The sequence below is a fragment of the Anarhichas minor genome, unplaced genomic scaffold, assembly GCF_050575085.1.
Source record: "Anarhichas minor isolate MPS153535 unplaced genomic scaffold, ASM5057508v1 ptg000087l, whole genome shotgun sequence".
In the NCBI taxonomy this organism is placed as follows: Eukaryota; Metazoa; Chordata; class Actinopteri; order Perciformes; family Anarhichadidae; genus Anarhichas; species Anarhichas minor.
In genome coordinates, this window is record NW_027466533.1 from 3,679,096 (window position 1) to 3,700,864 (window position 21,769).

At 39.0% G+C, this 21,769-nt stretch overlaps 1 pseudogene; it reads left to right on the plus strand.

Annotated features, from left to right (window-relative positions):
• Positions 1-16,064, plus strand: part of LOC142938547 (inactive dipeptidyl peptidase 10-like) — a 53,271-nt pseudogene extending 37,207 nt beyond the window's left edge.
• The last annotated feature ends 5,705 nt before the right edge of the window (positions 16,065-21,769 follow it).

A 21,769-nucleotide genomic window follows, 5' to 3' on the forward strand; every position in this document is an offset into this window, starting at 1 on the left:
CTAAACCATTCAAATCCTTGAGAGGAACTTTGTGTAAAAACCTCAGAACTGGACTTACGTGATCCACTTTGTTGTACTCTGTGAGGGCTCGAGCAGCAGCGTTCTGAATTAGCTGCGGCTGCTGAATACATTTTTTAGGTAGACCTTTGAAGACACCGCTACAGTAGTCGAGTCTACTGAAGATAAATGCATGGACAACGTTTTCCAAATGTTGCTGAGACAAGATTAAGGTGATATAAGGCCAACTTTGTAATTGTCTTAATATGGCTGTTGAAATTCATGTCTGAGTCCATGACTCCACTGAGATTACTGGCTTGGTCTGTAGTTGTTAACATTACCGATAGCAGGGCGCTGACTTTTATCCGTACCTGCTTGGCTCCAAAAACAGCTACCTCAGTTTTGTCTTTGTTTAATTGAAGAAAATTCTCGTAAATCCAATTGTTGATCTGGTAAAAACAAACAACTCACAAGTGCATCCCTTTAACACCATGTAGGTTATGTGAGGTCATGCTGACATGCTTTGTCTGCTCTGGTGTTGCGGTATTCTTTCTCGTGCTTCTCAGTCTGAGGGTGAAGAGGTCAACCTCCGCCACCTGACCTCAGGAAGCTGGGAGGTCTCTAGAATTCTGGCCTATGATGAGAGCACAAACTCACTGTAAGCATGCAATATTAACACCATACAATATGTGACATGACATACAATACAATATGAACTCTCCAATAACAGGTAATGTGTTTTTCAGTTATTTCCTAAGTACGGAGGAAGGCTCAACACAACGGCAGTTCTACAGGTACCATGTTGATTTGTCTTTATTATAGAAGTAGAGAGAGCACCTTTGTTCATTATAGTTACTGTGAGGAACTTTTAACTGGTTATGAAACAGTCTCAATTTAGTACTGATGCCTCTATATGACCTAGAAAAGTGAACGAGACCATCAGAGAGAAGATTGGCTATTTCTATATCGTTAATGCTTTTCATCGGTGCCACCAAGGCGCATTTGGTGCAAAATCAGATGGATCAGATTCAGCTGAATCTGGAGGGAAGGGAGACAGAACCAGACCTGAGTGGGGCAGACTCTTAAACCGTGCTGCAGTAAAATGAGAGGTTCTCCAAAGGAACTCTGGTGCTTGGAAATTCTACCGCTTTTGTCCACAAGGGGTATCAAAAGCAACATAAACTGAAAGTTCCTCATAGTAGCTTTAAGGAACAGTTTGACATTTTGGGAAATACGGATATTTTCTTTCTTGCAAAGAGAGTTAGAAACCACTCTTTAATTATTTTATTATTAAAAAACACTTTAATTATGTATTAATGGCTATAATCACATTTAATAGCCATGTCCATTCAAGTGAGTCATTCTGCCATTAAAGCATTACAGAAGAAGAGAGTTTACATCAAGAAATCAGCAGAAGCCAAATCTCAAACGTTCGAAAAATATGTGGAAAAGCTGATGGAAATATGACATTCCTGTTTGTTTCATGTATTAGTCAGAGGAATATTAGTCTGCTCAACGTTACCAACAGTTTTCATCACTCCAGCTAATCTACGGCTTCAGTGGATTCTTTTCATGCACTAAGGCATGTTTTCAAACGATACACAAACTTTTACATCTCAACTTTTTTTTCAAGCACAATATATATCTATAAAAAGAAGGAGATGGAAACCCATTTTATGCGTTAAACTACAGTGTAATACGTATAAATGACTGCATCGTATTATGGCACATGTTTCATTGATTTGTCTTTTGCCTGAAGAAACATGCTGCTTATATCTCAGAAGTTGTAAATCTTTTGAACTTCTTTTGTCCTCACACACCTCTAACAGAGTCTCCACACTGGATCCATTTCATAAAGAATGCCTCACCTGCTCCCTCTTCAAACCAAAGTGCACCTACTATGACACCACCCTCAGCCCAGACTATCAACATGTTCTCCTCCACTGCAGAGGTAACGCCTCATTATGACCAAAGCAGAGACATCATAGCTGAGTGTGAAATGAATTCACAGCAATGTTTAGCACCTGGTTCACCGTCATATCACATATTCACTTGGCTCTAAACTATTCTCAGAGAGTTAATTAATCATTGAATAAACTTTGTATCTTGATTATGTTCATTTTGAGAGCTCTCAATCGTAATCTTCCATTTCCGCTAAATTGAGTCAGTGTATCACATTAGTTCATTAATGACAGCTAAAAAGTGAAAAACAAAGCCGGCTACACACTATTTATCTTAACAATAAATGCGAGAGAGACTACTGTATGTAACTCAATGGATCATGACATGGAAACATTCCGAGTCTCCCGAAGTGTTTCTTCCGGCATGCCGAGCTTAAGCCGGAGCTGGGCCGGGTCATGTTGGCTGCCTGAGATGTGTTGGTGATGCAGAGCGGACACGGACAGCTGAGGCTTTGCTAGCTAAGCTGCAAAAGCAACATGCTCAGAAGATGTTGGTTCTCTTTGGATCGACCTCCATATGTGAACAAACATTCTCTGTGATGAAGTTTAATTAATCCAGATCCAGATCCTCTCTCACTGACCATCACCTGTCAGCTGTCCTTCACATCTCACCTCACACATTCAACCTGACTTCAGTCACTCCTTCACTGAACTGACAAACAGAAAATTAGGTCATTGGACTACAAACAATAGTAAGAAAAGTACCAATTCATCAGAAACATGATCCCTGTCAGTGTTTTACTATTATATATGGATATTACAAATGTTTGGATCATTCTTCCTGCTGCAGATGTTTTAGGTGGAGCTTATTTTAACTATTTTGTACTCTGTTGTTCAGTTTGGGGAGTTAGGAAAGGTTTGAAAAGTTATAATGTGCAAAGTAACTAAAGCTGCCAGACAAATGTAGTGGAGTAAAAAGTACAACACTTCCCTCTGAGATGTAGTGGAGTGGAAGTACAAAGTTGAATAAAATAGATATACTCCAGTAAAGTACCTTGAATTTGTACATAAGTACAGTACTTATAGCAAATATACTTAGTTATGTTCCACCACTGATCATAATATTTACTCTTACCACTCACAGCTTATGAAAACCATACAATGTACTTGTTATAAAGAGGTGGAATGATATAGAGCAGGATTGAGTTCAGTCTATTGGTCCGTCCCTCCACAACGGTCCCTGTTTCTCATGGGAAAAATAATTGCCCCCCCTTTCTCTAGACACTTAACTCTAAATTGCTTCTGAAGGCTGCTCCTTCAGCGTGTGAATGTGTATGAATGTTAGATAGTTAAGAGTCCTGATGTGGGGGTGAATGATGACATGTATTGATGGAGCTTGTGGTGCTCAAAGTGGCAGAAAATGTCACGTTGAACTCAAAGCAGATTGATCTAGTTTGATACATAGCGCTACAGGTAAGAGGAAAGATATGTATTTTTGATTTTTTTTGGGTGGACAGTCACTTTATGGTCAAATGTGTTACAGTTCTGATAAAATGTGTGATAAAGTTGCATTCCCCGATCTAAACTATAGACCCCCCCCCCCCCCCCCCCCCCACAGGTCCTGGAATACCCCAAACTACTCTTCACAGACTGAGTGATATGAACAGTAAGTAGGCACTAACAGACTCAACCACTTCTTCAATCAATTGCATCATGTATATTTATTCACTATGTTTGGGTGGAAGCCGATTTTCTGCATTAATCAATCGAATTTACTCAAACTCATTTATGTAAATGAAGTCACTGAGATCAATAAATCGGTCATCTTCGTCCTCTCCTGCAGGCTCACAGATTGAGGGGTGTTGATGATTCCAGTCCTATTGTATCACACTAAGTTACCATGCTGTTTGACCTTGATTCCTTGTTAGTTAGTCAGTTTCCTGACTCGTGGGACTTTATAAGTCACAGTTGTTTGCTGTGGCGGCTGATGGAACATGTTCTAGGGCTGTGCCACATCCAATCAATTTCAGCAAACTTCCCAGTATGATTTAATGCAAAAAAAAATGTAGGTATCAAACACGTATTACTACTTTGCAGTTAAATATTTAACATGTATTCCAACATGAAAAAAAGCAGTAAATAACACTTTGACAAACACGTCAGGACATCTTATATTTGTCTCCCTCACAGGGAATTCAGTATAATATAATAATATATATATCATATAATAGTATTCTGTATTATATAATAATATATATATATCATATAATAATATTCTGTATTATATAATAATATATATATATCATATAATAATATTCTGTATTATATAATAATATATATATATCATATAATGATATTCTGTATTATATAATAATATATATATATCACATAATAATAATCACTATAATATAAACATACACATGACAGGTGCTTCATGTCCCTCACTCACAAACTGTCCGTGCTGGATCTGTCCCCGTTGCTTTAAAAAGCTAAATCAGTTATTAGCATGACGTCATCCAGCTAGCCAAACCTGTCTGGTGTAGGCCTACAGCTACTAGAGAAGCTTCGCATGTAGGCTACTGCTTCCCTTTCCCGCTAGTCTGCTGTCTGATTGTGAGGTCAGGCTGATCTGGGATCAGCCCTATTGGCCAGCTGCCACTGGTTGTTTGTTTGATAATGAACGTGAACAGAGTTTTGATCATCTCGGCACACTTTATAGAACAGCAGGACATTGAAGTGAAGGAGTTATGGAGGGTTTTGTTTAGTTATTGCAGGTATGAGTTTCCTTCTAACTAAAGTCATTCTTTTTCTTGCCCTGTCACAGAGCACAAGACTGTGGAAAGGAACGCAGCGTTAAGACATGCGCTGATAAACAGGGGGATACCCAAGTGGGAAAGAAGAACCGTACAAATCAACAACTTTGGTAGGACATACTGTAACAATCATCTTCAATGGTGACAGTAGTGATGGTTTCCAGCCCAATACGTACCCATCAGCTGGACAGGCAGGCTCACTCACATCTGCATGTCACACGTGCACATTCAGGATAAACACAACTTGAGCAAACAGGTGCACAGCTTTCTGAGCTGATTATGAAACGAAGCCCTGTATCGTTTCAATTGGAGGCGACGGCTCACCATATGGCTGCCTTTTTCTAGTCTGTGTTTACCATTAGAGACAATGTGAAACATATTAAAGGCCTTTCGAGACAAAACAAAGTCAGATGGGAGCACTGACTTCAAACGCTGCATGCACAAAGACTTGTTTTTCACATGAACCACCGCGTTTGTTTCAGCTTTATTTAGGGAGTTTGAGGATTTTCATAGAACCCTTTGATTCATTCAGGTAAGTTCAGGCAGTTTAGCCCCAAAGACAAAACGTTCATTTAATACGCTTCATCTTCAGTCCTCAGGTCCTTTAACAGGTCTGATAAGCGATATTCTCACTTTTCCTCCAGTGACAGTGCCGTCCTCCCATCTTTGCCCGGCTCGTTCACACCAGTTAACATCTCTGACAACAATTCCTCTTCATTTCAACCACTCTCACATCACATCACTGTGTGAACATAAAGGTTCTAAGGTTTTCTGGCATGAAACATGAACACATCTTTGAGTTTGACTTTCTAGTCTGACTATGAAGCAAGGAACCTCCATCCGTCTGTCTCTGTGTGTCCTTCGCATATCTCGAGAAACATCCGATTTTCTTCACGCTTGCTGGCTGTATTGCTGGCGGCCCAAGGGAGGGCTTTCTCTCCTTTTCTTTTGCCTTATGTTCTGATGTTTTTAATGGTTTTATGTGAAGCACTTTGAATTGCCTTGTTGTTGAAATGTGCTATACAAATAAACTTGCCTTGCCTTGTCAAAGTTGTTGCAATTTGGACACGTCATGTGCTATATTAATTCACTTTTTAATATGCAAGCAAGCAGTGCTCTGTGCAGCAGCTACCAACAACGCTGCAAGCAACACTTCCGGAAACCAATCAATTGGCCCGATCCAAGTGGACACGCACTCCAAGCGGCTACGCTTTAAAGACTGTGTCAAACCTTAAGTCAAGCTAAATCGTTCAAAATACCACAACATTCTCAACTCCACCGCAACGACTCGTCAATGCTTGGTCAGTGCCCTTTGGCATCGGAGATCGACGCACTAGGTCCCTAAATATACACTTGTTACATGCATAGTGTCCTTTCAGATTAAACTTTTAATAAACTTCCATCTTCACAAGAAGTTTGGTTTTACGCAACAAAACCACTAATTTAGGTATAGGAAAAACTCATGGTTGAATATAACTTGACTTACTAGCGTCTCGCCTGTGACTAAACAAATCACGTGATAGACAAGTGACAAACGGGACACAAACACTAGTATGCCGAGGGGCACTGACCAAACGTCGGTATTTGAATAGTTGAACGGGTTGAAGCAACTAACTCAGGAAAAACTATTTTTTGCTAAAGTTCTCGCGTTGATTTTTTTTTTACTGTGACTGACTAGTATGGACTTCCATCGTGCTGACTATGCATTTACCTTAAAATCTCTGGCCTGAATGTTCAAATGAATGTTATGTTATGTAGCAGAAATTGTATATTGTATGTATATGACAATAAATTAAAATCTTGAAATTGTGTTGTTTTTTTGCAGCACTTCGTCTGGAGTTGATTATCCCAATAGGTTTGGATGAAACAAAGGAGCACCCGCTGTTACTGATTCTGTATGTCATTTTATTTTCCATTATATTGAAAAACAATGCAGAAATTTTTCATTCTATAAAGTATTAAATAAAGAAGCTGAGAATCAAATGCTTAGTAAACAAGCTGGAAATGTGTGCCCTAAATCACAAGTTCACAACTTCCAACAAAGATCAAATTTGAAGGGTCGTGTGATGATGATGATGTACATCATACCTCATTGTTAGGTAGATACATGCAACCAATGAGAAGGCGCTGCAAGTAGACAAGGTTTTGTTTGAAGTGGTCACGAGCCTAAAATATTGGGAACTACCGATCTGAATCATGTTTTACACATGAACCAACATGTTTATTTATTCTGGCTTTATTTTGATGTGTTGAAGAATTTTTGTGGACGAAACTCATACCGTCCTCTCACAGGGACAGCGCCCCCGGTGGTCAGGCTGTCATAGACCGCTTCTCTCTCAGCTGGGACTCGGTGCTGGTCAGCTCAGACAGCGTCCTCGTGGCTCGTCTGGACGGCCGGGGCAGCGGCTTCCAGGGTCAGAGGGTCCTGCACGAGGTTCACCAGAGACTGGGAACTGTGGATGTTCAGGACCAGATCACAGCTCTGGAGTAAGCTTCTCTTTTGTTTCTGAAAATGAGTCAGTTGATTGTATACAGTAGGTTCTCCAAATATGGCTGACATTGGTGTTTGTGTTTTTGTATTGAAGGTGCTTTATGTGTTGATATGTATTTTAATACACTTCTTCCTGCTGTTTCCCCGTAGCTGTGCTCATTTAAAATAGGACAAGCCTTTATTAATCACAGGAGAGAAAAGTTTGTTGTTGCAGCAGCACAAGTAAATAAAGAAGAAAAGATAAATAGGGCAAGTAGAAAAGAAAGAACAAGAGGTATAAAATAAACTAAAAATGACGAGGTAAATTGATAGTGGAAAGATGAATATTCATAATCATATCATATAAATGGTAAAACAGTTGGGATTAAATATTTTAAAAGATGGCTAATACTGTATAAATACTGCGTATAATGTTTAAGTAGACTGACATATGGGTCACATCCAAACTGTACCAACTGTTACTGTGACTTGGTTTTACACGGGACACGAGCGCTGGTCTCCTGGGTGAAGGTTCCCCTACTGCTCTAGACTTTCTCACTCGTAATACTACGTCAGTTGCTCTGACCATATCAAATTGATGCTGATGGGTTTACATTGGAGTTAATTGAAAGCCCGGTGTGTCTCATACAGATGCCGAGGGATGCCTCGGTATAAGACCAAGCTGTGGTATTTGATGCTTTGGGTTGCATCTGGCTAACTCAGACTGCTAAAGCTAAATTAGTAAACCAAGGATACTCTTTTACGGTGTAGTCTCATTAGGAAGGCATCACTTCATTTTTGCTGTGTAGTTAACTCTTTACATTTCCAGGCACCTGGTCAGACTACCCTACATCGATGGCAACAGAGTTGGAGTTTATGGAAAGGTAACATAGCATCTCTATCTAATAAATCAATAACCACTGAAAATGACTTCTGTTTCTTGTCCAACATTCTCTTAAAGCAGCCATGTTCTGTTTGTTCCAGGCGTATGGAGGATTTCTTTCTGCTCTCCTGCTCCTGTCCCACAGCGCCATGTTCCGGTGTGGCATCGCTGTCGCCCCCATAACAAACTGGAGACTCCATGGTATCATAGAGCGATGGAATATCATACATACTTACAGTAGCACAATGATCTGAATGTGTGGCCTATAAATCCAAAGCGTGACAAAGACATTCAAACAGCCAGTAAAACCAATTATTCCATAGTTGGTCATCAATGTTGACATGTATACATTATCAGATTTAAGCTCTACTCCATGGTGATGGCATTTGATTTACAAAGCAACACTAAACAACTGGACCACCGATTCTGAATGTCAAACCAACCTAATAAGGCTAATAAATCGAGCGGAGCAACACAGTGTCCAATGTTTAGTGAAGAAGTAAAACTGAAAGGCATTGGAAGTGTTGTTGTGAATGAATAGTGAGTGAATTAAAACAGTCACAATGTCTCTGTTTCCCTTTGTCATCCTTTTAAAGGGTCGGCCTACACCGAGAAATACTTTGGCTTCCCGGCAAAAGAGGATCACAAATACCAAGTAGGAACGTGCTTTTATTTTCACAACGGCAGTAGCTGTTCATGTAGAGAGTATACAGCTCGAACGCATGCTCATTCTTCTCTCTGTTTGACAGGAAAGTGTTCAGATCTCACTGACAGTATTAAAGACAATGCTGTCCCACACCTGAATGCAAACTACACTCTTTTATTCTGGCATTCAACGTGAAAAAAAGAGACGCAGGAGTCGATTTTACTTCTGCAACCAGCACAAAGTGGGAGCTTTCCAAGCACACCTGTCATTTTCATTCATATGAGGGGTATTGTGTAGAGAGGCTGGGTGAAGAGGAATCCCAAAAAAATTGGAGTGTGTGGCGATCATTGTCCTCTCAGCCCGTCACATTTGTTGTCTCATACCTCTGAAACAGGTTAAACGTGTCAACGAGAGAGAAGGTCCCTCCAGACATTCCATTGTCACGCAAATGTTAAGCAAACTTTAGAAATGTCACATAACAAGAAACTCAGAAAAGGCACGTTTCCATCAACTGGCTCGTAGTGAATGAACTGATCAGAAGTTGGAACAAGAGGCTCTGCATGGCTACAATAAAAACAAAGTAGAAAAATAAGAAAGTCGGCTTGACTATCAAGCCCGTCTACGAGAAGAAAGATTGAGCGACGTCTTCAGGAATTAGATTCAATTTGGCAAGTTGTAATAGTTCTTTTATGTCAGCTATTATTGGCCATGTTTGATGTCGTTCTGAGACCAACACAAACGTTTGCGCATTACGTGAAAATCCAGGACGACGCGGGACGTGATCTGAAGACGTTATAATGTTTGCACAACGTTGCTAACTGTATCGCGAAAACGCATCACAAAAATCACAAGATTGAAAAGAGTAACAGAAGCAGCAATAGTTGGTTAAATCGTATTATATAACTGCATCAATCCGACCCGTTGTCTGTCATAGCATATTTTAATTGACGTAGTTTAAAACTCTCAGTTCACTTTCAGCTTCTGACTCAACAGATGAATTTGGAAACTTGTATGGTGTTTGGCTTCGTCCCGAGCAGACCTTTTTCACATTTGCACATCATAGCAGGAGAAGCAGGTGTAACTGATGACATTAATCATGGCTGCCTGCCGGCCTCGGGGCCCAGGTTGAGCCCACGCTGACTCACTGGCTCGGCTTAATGAACCTGAGACACTGTTGATGTGATTCATTACACCTGTGCTCTTTCTGCTTTCACAAGTCAATATGTCTGCTGTGAGACAGGTCTACTACAATGGCTGCTGAATTCCACAGATTCCACAGATTTGCACCGTTGACTACGTTCATCTCCATAGCAACAGCGGCTGAGGCTCATGGGTACTGTAGTATTCGGAGACATCTGCTGTCCGAAACCGGAAGAAAAGAGATGATCTCTCAGAGACGGTGTTGAAATTAATGGCCATAACATAAACCTATAGAATTATTACATTATCCCAGATACTCCTGGACCCTAAACAGCATATATGGATGTATCATTAAACAGCATATATGGATGTATCATTAAACAGCATATATGGATGTATCATTAAACAGCATATATGGATGTATCATTAAACAGCATATATGGATGTATCATTAAACAGCATATATGGATGTATCATTAAACAGCATATATGGATGTATCATTAAACAGCATATATGGATGTATCATTAAACAGCATATATGGATGTATCATTAAACAACATATATGGATGTATCATTAAACAACATATATGGATGTATCATTAAACAGCATATATGGATGTATCATTAAACAGCATATATGGATGTATCATTAAACAGCATATATGGATGTATCATTAAACAACATATATGGATGTATCATTAAACAGCATATATGGATGTATCATTAAACAGCATATATGGATGTATCATTAAACAGCATATATGGATGTATCATTAAACAGCATATATGGATGTATCATTAAACAGCATATATGGATGTATCATTAAACAGCATATATGGATGTATCATTAAACAGCATATATGGATGTATCATTAAACAGCATATATGGATGTATCATTAAACAGCATATATGGATGTATCATTAAACAGCATATATGGATGTATCATTAAACAGCATATATGGATGTATCATTAAACAGCATATATGGATGTATCATTAAAAAGCATATATGGATGTATCATTAAACAGCATATATGGATGTATCATTAAACAACATATATGGATGTATCATTAAACAGCATATATGGATGTATCATTAAACAGCATATATGGATGTATCATTAAAAAACATATATGGATGTATCATTAAACAACATATATGGATGTATCATTAAACAGCATATATGGATGTATCATTAAACAGCATATATGAATGTATCATTAAATAAACAGGAAAAGGGAATTTATAAAATTATTTTTGCTAACACTTTATAAAAACTACACAGTATGAAGCATTACTTAAGTATGAGTAAACACTTAATTCATCATTTGTAAAGCATTGTTCCTACATTAACACTCATTAGTATGCAATTCATAACAGTTATAAATGTTTTATTCTTGATTAATAAGCTCGTCTATTATGTGTTTCATTATTGTGTTTTCATACTTTATAAATGATGGATTCCCCATTTGTAAATGAAGTATTATATGTATTACAAACTCATTAAGGAGTTGTAGATCAGAGGTCTTCAACAGGGGGTCCGCGGCCCCTAGGGGGTCCGCTGAGGTACTGCAGGGGGTCCGCAAAATAAAAATAAAAAAATAATAATAATAAATTATATATTTTTTCTCTCTAAACATGAATGTGTCCATTATTTTAATAGTTCAGTATTGTATGCAAGATAACAGGTATCTTTATGCATGGCAGTGGCACTAATAGGCCATCACTCATTTTTCGTTTCCACATTTATGTTTAAAATGAAAACATCAGTTTGAATAGCTTGTATGCATGATTATCATGCAATTGACAGACAATGTTGATATTGGCATTGGTATCAGCTGACAAGGTATGTTTATAAATGGCAGTGGCATGGCCACCCTACTCACTGTACCTTGCACATGTTTAAAATAAAAACATGAATATATGAACCTGTGTATTATTTGAATAGCTTAGTATTGAATGCACAATAAAGAGGTATGTTTATACATGGCACTAGGCCCAGTTTAATATAAAACACAATTGTATACAATATATATAGTCGGGGGTCCCTGCTCCATCTCTCTATCAGTTTGGGGGTCCTTGGCCTGAAAAATGTTGAAGACCCCTGTTAAATAACATCATTTATAAAGTGTTAGTAAATGATTAATAACTTATTTAGATGTACATTATTCATGCATTTATATATAATGATTTAAATATGCACTAATGGTTAGGGACTATGTTAATATATGCTATATAAATGCGTATCAATAATGCAATTCATGATTAATTCATGATTTATTAAGGTAGTTACTACTCATTAGTAAAGTGTGTTGTGACCTCATCTAAAGTGAGGTCTATTTATGCCTTATAAAGCATTTATAAATTACATTGAAAGGCCATCAGTGCCTCATAACATCGTTTTTCAACAGAAAAGGCAAATAGACACAACACCAAGTTATCAAGAACATGTCAATATTTATTGCAAGATGCAAACAATATACTGTTAAATACAAACAAGAAACAAACAAAGACATTGGGGAACAAATGGGGAATCCATCAATTATATATATATATATATATATATATATATATATATACGTTTTCATACTATTTTATATATATATACACATATATATAATAGTATGAAAACACAATAGATATATAGATATAAAATGTATCACGAAAACATATAATAGATGAGATTATTAATCAAGAATAAAACATGTTATAACTGTTGTTATGAACTGCATACTAATGAGTGTTAATGTAGGAACAATGCTATATAAATGATGAATTAAGTTACTCATTACTCATACTTAATTAATGCTTCATAGCGTGTGCTACCATATTTTTTTCAATAATTGTAATTACCAGTAATTATCAAAATACAAGTCCAAGCACCAGAAACGTGCTTGAAGCCGTTTCTAAACTTTAATGGTATTTTTGTCTCGAAAAGCTGTCAACTGTCATCTTCCTGCTCTGGTGGTTCCTGTACACATTACTTTCACTTATGGATACTGATCCTGTTCAAAGATGTGATTTCCCTCTTTTTCACTACCTTGATATACTTTATTCATTCCTATAAACATAAGAGCACAAATTCCTGATGTTAACATTGCTGATTGGCCCAATCCCAACGTCCCCCCTAAGGCCCTGAACCCTGAACCCTCAGGGACTTACTGACGTCACCTGTTAAATGGTTGAGTGTGAGAGACTGTGAGGGCTTCAAATGATGTGAATACGAATGGGACAGCACTTTGCTTCAACATATCACGTTACCACGACAACGTCAAAAAATATCATGTCCAATTGTGGGTATTTATTTAAAACGTTTTACTCCCTGATATGAACGTCTTCCAGGAGATGAGAGGTAACTTCAAATAATCTATTTACTCAGTTTTGTCAAAACCGCTTCAAAAAGAAACTGAAATGTTTGATGAATAAATCTGTTTAATATAATCTTTGCTTTCATTGCTCTGATTTCATGTGTTTCTATGTTCCATCTTTAATGTTTCTGAGTAAATGTAATTCTCCAGGCTGAACACACATGAGCCGTCCTCTTTGTTTACCTTGTTTACGTCTCCGTGCTTCCACTCGTAACCCCTAACGGCACATTGCTATGAATTGTGGGTAATTCCCTTCGGCAAAGTCTGCAGAAATATGGACTTACAGAAAGTGTTCATAAAGGGCTCAGAATGTGTGTGAGAGAGCCCTCAAACACTCGATGATTTGAAATTGAGACAGAACTAAACCCTCATGGACTTTACAGGAGCACACCTCAAAGTCCTAGTCCGTGAGGGTGGAGATTGGGATTGGGCCATTGTTGATTAACTTTGAATATGTTGTTTAATTGATGTTACACCTCTTGCTATTTCCTTCTGTGGAGGCTCACCTTACTGTTCACTGTCTCTGGCAGATTTCCAGTCTGCTCAGAAACATCACAGCACCGAGTCCTCTGAACTTCCGTATTATCCATGGCACAGCAGATGGTGAGTATGGGTACAGGTACGGAGAATAAAGCAGATGTGTGGACATGTTATAGGGTTTATTGGCAGGCTGGCACCGTTTTAAAATGAGATTCTTCTTGACCTTAGCCACTGTATTGGAAATTGTCTTGACTGTTTGCAACAAATTTAAAAGTATACCGTACATACTACGTGCTATTTTGTTGTGAAAGTTATTTTTGCTGCTCTTCCATTTGTATCACTGCTAAGAATGTGTGCTCAGGGATTTTACATGCAGAAACATGTTGATGTGCAGTAATATTCTTTGTGTGCATTGATTGGTTCAATCTCATTCTTGACTTGATGCTACCTGGCCTCGTGACGAATCGACTTGCTGCATAATATGATTAGCTGAGCACGTGTTTTGGCTCTACAATTGAGTTTTCATTAAACACCCGACTGTGGAAGTGTAATGGACTGAACACTGCGGCTGGGATGAATTTTCATTCGAGTTATCTGCTCTTTTTTCAGCCACTGTTCATTTCCAGCAGTCTGCTGAGCTGGTCAAACTGCTGTCTGCGTCGAATGTTAACTACACTCTCCAGGTGACTACTGCCGTTTCTTCTCTGAGTTTATGTTATGTTACTGACCAGAGGAGACCTTGATGTTGTGTTCATCTGTCAAACGAGCCACCCTCTCTCTCTTAAGGTTTAAAGACACAGCTGATAGCTTCAAAAAAAATGACTTCGTCATATTTGCTCATATCCTGACTAAACGTTTTCACTCCCAGCTCGCCAAGAGCAGTGTGGTCAGTGTCCCTCAACATACAGCCGATACACACAGGTACTCTTTGGTGTCTATATGAGACGCACCAGGGTTTCAAACCAGCTCCAGAGTAAACCCATCCCCCGTGAGAGTCAGAGTAGCTGTTGACATATTTTGTCACCTCAGTCGATACTCGCATAATAAAAGTTAACCACAATCTTTTCCTAACCCTTACTTAGTAGAATTTGTTACGTAAACCTAACTTCCTGTCAAGATGGAAGTGTACTTTGAAAATACATTGTTGCATGTAAGAAGTGTATATTGACACGCTGTCCCTGACTGACGCTATAAAGGGGAACCTAGAGCGTCATAGTTTGAGGCATAAGGTCACTCACCAAGCTGCGGTACTTGAGGAGTTTGGAGTGTGTTGATCCTGACATTAGTACATGAGTCAATCCATGAGAAAATATGCTTCCTCTGCTAATGTCAAACGCACGATTCCACCTCACCAAAGGAAAAAAAACAAGGAAAGCCGAGGAGTCTCTAAGGCAGCTGTCAATCACTGCTGGTGAAGCTCATGAACTCTGATCACTCTGTAACTGAGCACTTATCTGACTGTTAGATTATATGGTTTCTGATTTAAATCAGCACTTACCATATGAGATATGTGGCTCCTTAAAATAATGCGTGAACAAGTTAATATTTGTGTTAAAAGCTGTATTCACTGCATCTGTCAACACGTCCGCTGGTTAACTATATGAAAACATTTTCCTGTGATTTGATTGCAATAAACAGATAAAAAAAGATGCCGAAATAAGTAGGTAATGACGCTGATTTGATAAAAGTCTGAATGCTTCGTCGGGTCTGTATGCAAGACACCAAACAAAGAACTTTTAAAATCTTTGTTTTCTGACGGGTTTGGATCCATCAATGCGAGGCGATGTTAACATTATAGCTGCTCCATCAACATTCAAAATAACATTTTGCGAAATTAGTCTATGGTCCATACACACATTCATTCATAGAGTTGTGTCTGCTACTGTAGAGCTCTCGCTGACCACAGACAGCTACAATGTATTTCTCCCCCATTTCTGATTCAACGTTTGGACATCAGTGACTACAGTAGGAGAATCTCAACACTGATAGGCTTTTGAGACACAGCGTGCATTTCTCGCTAAAGCTAAAATATTTTAGCGTTACGCGTATTAGCTTCACTTTGCGTTTGGTGTGATCACACCATAACTCTCTGCAAGAAAGTCAACAAGCATATTCCCCAAAATGAACACTTTGAGTGATTTTGACACTGCAGTATAAAGATAATTTAGGTAATAAAAAACTTTAAATAAATGACACTTTCTTTTCTATTTCCTGCTGCCTAGATTTTCCCAGATGAAGGACACAACATGGCCTCCACCAAGAGCCAACACTACATGCTAAGCTCAGTGCTCACCTTCTTCAAGCTCTGCTTTGAGGAGGAGCAGGTTGTCGTCGTGGAGAAATCTAAAGACCACGACTAACCCATAGAAGCTCCTACAATGAAGAGTGAAGAGTGTAGCAATTGTTGTCATGAGCCGACAAAGAGGTTGTGTTCTCCTGAAGGGCGTCTCTCTCTCTAAAAGTACTCATCACTATGTAAGATAAGTAGCATTACATGTGCTATGACCAGCGTGGGGATCCCAGGGTTGTGATTATTAATTGTTGAATTGAAAAGATGGTTGTATTATCGCTGTATTCCAATGCTTCAGATTAGACTTCTTCTTTGTATCATGTACGGAGTACAAATGTCAGGGAATCAAAGAAACTTGTATTTTTTCATTTTACAGTATAGTTTTTGCTGACTGCTGTGAATATTTATATTTACTGCAAAGGAGACTATATAACTTAACCTGGGAGATCACATCACAAAATAACTTCTGCAGGTGCCTTTACCTCATTGCAGTCGTCACTATTACTCAACCTTATAGCCAACAACACCTGAGCTTTATAGTCACATTAACCTGCAGTTTTTCAGGGAACTCAATGGTCCTTCTGTATTTCAAATCCACCATCTCATTTATTTCCCATGGGATGTGCTGTTTCAAATTCTACTTTATGTATTGTTTGATCAACTCAGAGTGAAATTTGACTTTTGTGTGAAAAGAAAGGTTTTAGCTCATCTGATAAATGGACGCATGCTAACACCAATTTGTAGGACTATTTGGGAACTAATATGACGACACAAAGATTGGAAGCCATCAGGAGGGCAAGACCCTGTAAAGGTCGTCTACAGGCAGCCTACCGCTATCCTCTTTTGAGCCTGCTATTTTACGCTATCAGTAGTTTACAGCAGGGGCCGCTAGTGATAACACAGCTGAGCACATCTCCAACTCCGAGCCCTTACTCTGTGTCCAGACGTACAAGTTGCTCACTTTAATTGTTTGGGACGGTGTGTTTGGCTAACTGGCTAAGTTACTAGTAGGCACACTGCTGAGTACATCGCCACCACTCAGCCGTTGTAATGCGGGGAGTCAGCTTGGTGAGTTTAATATTGTTTTTGGTAAGATTGTATAACGTGTCTTATATGACGACTTTGAGCCGATTGCCAGTATTCATCACCGCTTGTTTTTGACGCCAGTCGTGGGTTGTATTCAAAAAAGTTTGTGCAAAATGAAAGAATAAGTTAATAAATAATATATTGTATCATAGCTGGTCAGTGACGATAACAATTACATTCTGATGATATTAATACACTTAATTAATCATCATTAAAGTATTAACTAGCTATCTAAATTATATATGATTTTTAAAGTATTTATTGACCATTTCACATTATTTCATAATCATCAATTGCAACATCGTAACAGCCACTATGGATTCATTTTTAAAGATGGTTTATAAACCAATTATTGATAATAAATCGTTAATTTTCATTGTGAGTCAAATAACCATTAACTAAAATGTTGTTGACTACCAATTTACCATTTCTTAATGATGGTTATTATAAAGAGTTAAGTCACGTTAGCGATTCCCACTTCCCTTTTGCAAAGTACCCATGGATGTACAGTGATAGCTGACTGTACCCATAGATGTACAGTCAGCTGTCACTGGATTACTTTGATGCTGAGGAAAAGTTTAACAAACTGTTCTGAATCAGCTTTTTTCTCGGATTTCTGGACGTTTATTCCCAACCGACACCAAGTTATGACTCTTTTATATTTGCATCAAATCAGAAACTACACTGGAGTAACTCTGATTGGTAGCCCTTTCATGAATAAGTCCAATCAAAGCTGGATACTTTTTTCTCAATCCCACTATGTTCTTTTGAATGTTCATGACCGACTGGATTCTTCACTGTTATATGCAGCGTCTAACATCCCAGAATGTGAAGTGTTACAAATGGGCAGAAAACCAAGTCACGTAAGTTTTAATAATACTGGTGTATTCTGTACAGCGTGCTGTGTGTATGACCAGATCATCATATCCTTCTTCGAGTAGGTTGTAGCAAACCAGAAGATTTTCTGACCATGATCCTGTGATGCTTACACTTCTGCACTTGCTTGATTCTGTCAAACTGCAACTAATTCTGTCATATATACTGACATTTGTATACTTGGGGAAAAATGTATATGCTGAAATAAATTGTTAAACAAGACTGCGTTGCATCTGTGCCTTCCATTGTTTGCTCTTGTGCTCAGAGGACGAAGCAATAAAATGAGAAGTTAATTCAGAGCCGAAACAACGCGCCCAATCTTGATTTAAAGGTGCTGATGGTGCACCGATGACATGCAATGTTTGGAGGTAGCAGCAGTGACAGACGTTATCTTCCAATTGCTTTCAAGTCAAAGCCACAATCAAAGCCGTCTTTTTCTTCTAATGACAGTGTCTGCTCTGAGCATTGTATGGCTATTAAAAAGAAAAGGAAATTGCCCCCAGAGCTTTACGTCCAGGTTCGGAGCTGTGAAAGCAAACCCTGAAAACAAGACTTAAGAAAGCTATATACAGTACCTGGCTGTTGTTTATTGAAAGTAATTTAATCAGGATAGCCTTAATTAAAGAGATGCCTGAAGGATAATAAAAATAATATTGACATAATAGGAAAGCTGAATAAAAATAAAGTGTCTTTGGCTATTATATCGTGAAGTCATATTGTGTTGAAGTAGTGATGTCATTAGTTTTGCAGGAATATCAAACCAATGAAGTCTAGACACTGTTGGTTTGATGGTGGTCAGCAATGGCTGAAGATCTGTATGGATGAGATGTGGAGCAGCTGGTTCTGAAAAGTGAAGACAATCGGGAAGTGCCATGAACTTGCATTCTCTCTAACGGCCATCAGGGGGCGACTCCTGGTTGTAAAAATAAGTCTGGTTGTATAGAAGTCTATGAGAAAATGACTCTACTTCTCTCTTGATTTATTACCTCAGTAAACATTGTAAACATTAGTTTATGGTCTCAATCTATAGCTTCAACTCAATACAGCATGATGTTCATTTAGTAAATTATGCTCCATTTAGAGTCAAACATAAAGCATAAAGCAGGGGATGCTTTAGGGCGGGGCTACCTTGTGATTAGCAGGTTGCTACCACAGCGTTGTCCGGCTCTGGGAGTTGTCTGTGCATTTATCTTAGAACTTTCACACTTTCATCAGTGTTTTCAGTTCATTAAAGTTAATTGTAACATTTTGGTCGCCTAAAAACGTCTCATTCAGTTTTAGGTTGTACTTAGCTTAATCCTCTCGTATCACTTCTGGTTCCAAGAAACAAGATGGCGACGGCCAAATTGCCAAACTCAAGGCTTCAAAACCGTAGTCCAGAAAACGAATGGGTGAAGGGAGGGTTGCATCGCTCTGACACGGCAGCTGACAGCAGGAGATTAAAGAATAGTTTTAAACTTGGACAGCAGCGAGATTATCGGCTCACAGAGGTCGTAGAAAAATGTGAAAGAGTGAACGCCCTCAGTCAGCTGATTGATTTGGAAGCGGGGACAGAAAGTGATGGGAGTGATGCTTCCTGCATATCTACATTACAAAGGTCCTTTGGGCTACTTGATATTATTAGCACTCACTTGTCTTGATCTTTATGATAATATTGTAAATACCTAAGCCCATTATGTTACTTACTGTATTTATTGTCTGTTCAGTTTGCTCCTTTACATTTTATTCTACTTCTATTCTTATCTCGAATTCTTGCCTAGAAGTTGTGTGTTGCATTTATTTGCATAGTAATAAGTGGAGTACACTGAAGAGCTTTTTAATACAGGTCGTATTCGACAGATGTATGAAGGATAAAACATAAAACATGGAGGCCAGTGAGTGCACTGGTTAATGCACGCACACATGCAGTGTTGAAGCAGCCATGATCTCTCTGAACAAGTAGATCATTCCCGCCAGATCATAAATGAGTCCCAAGGCCATGACAGACTGCCTCTACCCTCCCAAGGTGAAGAAACCAATAAAAGTTACTGCGAGGAACTTTTAACTGGTTATGAAACAGTCTCAATATAATACTGATTATGATCTGATATGACCTGGATGAGTAAACGAGACCATCAGCGAAAAGGTGATACCGGGTCGGATTCTGGTGAAATCAGATGAAATAATGCAGGTTCACCAGAAAATCCTTCAGCTCAGACTCCAGCGGGGCCTCCACAAGCGACCACACTACCGTGGACAGACCCAGATCCAGCTTTACTGACGCCTTCGACCTGCAGTCGGAGCTCCAGCGGGAGGAGCAGAGCTCGGCGGTTGGCAGTAATAGCTCCTCCTCCGGCCAGGAGGAGAGCTCCGCACCTTCCTGCTCCGTCAACAGAGACACCACGCTACTGAAGGCCCAGGCAACATTACTGGGCCCGCTAGAGGGAAGGGAGACACGGGAGAACCAGAACCAGAACCAGGACTGCGCCGAGCACACTGTTAGACCATGCTGCAGTAAAATGAGAGGTTTTCTAAAGAGACTCTGGTGCTCGAAAACACCTACCAGACGGGGCTCCAATATCAACACTGATTGAAAGTTACTCATGGTAACAGTAAATCGACATTTAGAACAACTAATATTGCAAAAAACGGTATCTGAATTCTCTACTCTTTATCAGCACAACTCATTGTTTTTCAGTCTTTTTTTATTTATAATCATCACTAGAGGACAATCACAATAACCCCCAAAAGCTCAAACCCTGCCCTTTCCCTTTTTAAAACAGCAAAAAGAACAAGAACAAGCATTACAAAATCCATCCTAAGAAGAAAAATCAACAGCTGAAAGACATGAAGACATCCGGGTTAAATGAGTCCATCCCCATAGACTAAACTATCTATGAGATCTGACATCTCAAAAATATATTTATGTACACACTCTGCTGTATTGTACTGTACAAAATGTGACAACACTTGACACGTTCCCTGTAGACATGCAAACACCTTACTGACACTGTCAAATTGTCTGTCTTAGTACACCCATCGTCATTAATAACCACTGCAGTTATTTATTATCTTCTTGAAATAAGAGAATATCCAGAAATAAGGAAAACGTCTCTCGACTTCAAGAAAGCTCTTGTATTTTAGATGAGTCTATGAGAGATTTTAAGAAAAAGTGTGGCCTGAAACTAAAATTACTCTATGGCCAATATCCATTATCGTCATATAGAATTAATAACTTAGTCATGATACAGCTTATGATGTGTCGTAACTGATACTATACTGACTCCAATGCTGCGTCTCGAGGACCTGAGTTGACATAGGTTAACATGACACTGCTAATGTATGACTACCACTGCCAGCTAGTAAGATTACAGTATGTTGAACCCCATAAGGCATTGTACATGTCTACACGAGACCCCTGTACAATAAAGTGTGACCTATAAAGACTGTTGTTCATTCAGGGCGGGCGATGGCGGAGTGTTTCAGCAGGAAGTAGCACTTATTCAGGAATCGGCTCTGCTTTTGCAGTGAACTAGCATTTCCTTGTGCGACAATACGACAACCAAAGGAGAGGTGAGATCAAAAGTGTACATCTGTGTTGTTTTTTTGCTTCCCGAGTGCGACCACAAACGGGACTAACATGGCAAAAATGAGTGAAGCTGCGAGGGGAAAGAAATAACCATGCACTTGTGGATGACTGCAGCCCAGAGAGCCTTCAAGAGATGGAGGCGGTCTTCCGTACGCTTTGCCAGGAAACGGAGCGTCCCAAAACTGAAATGACTTTATGCCAGAGGGCAGTTCCCGCCTTGAGTCCCGGGCTATGAAGTGTCACTG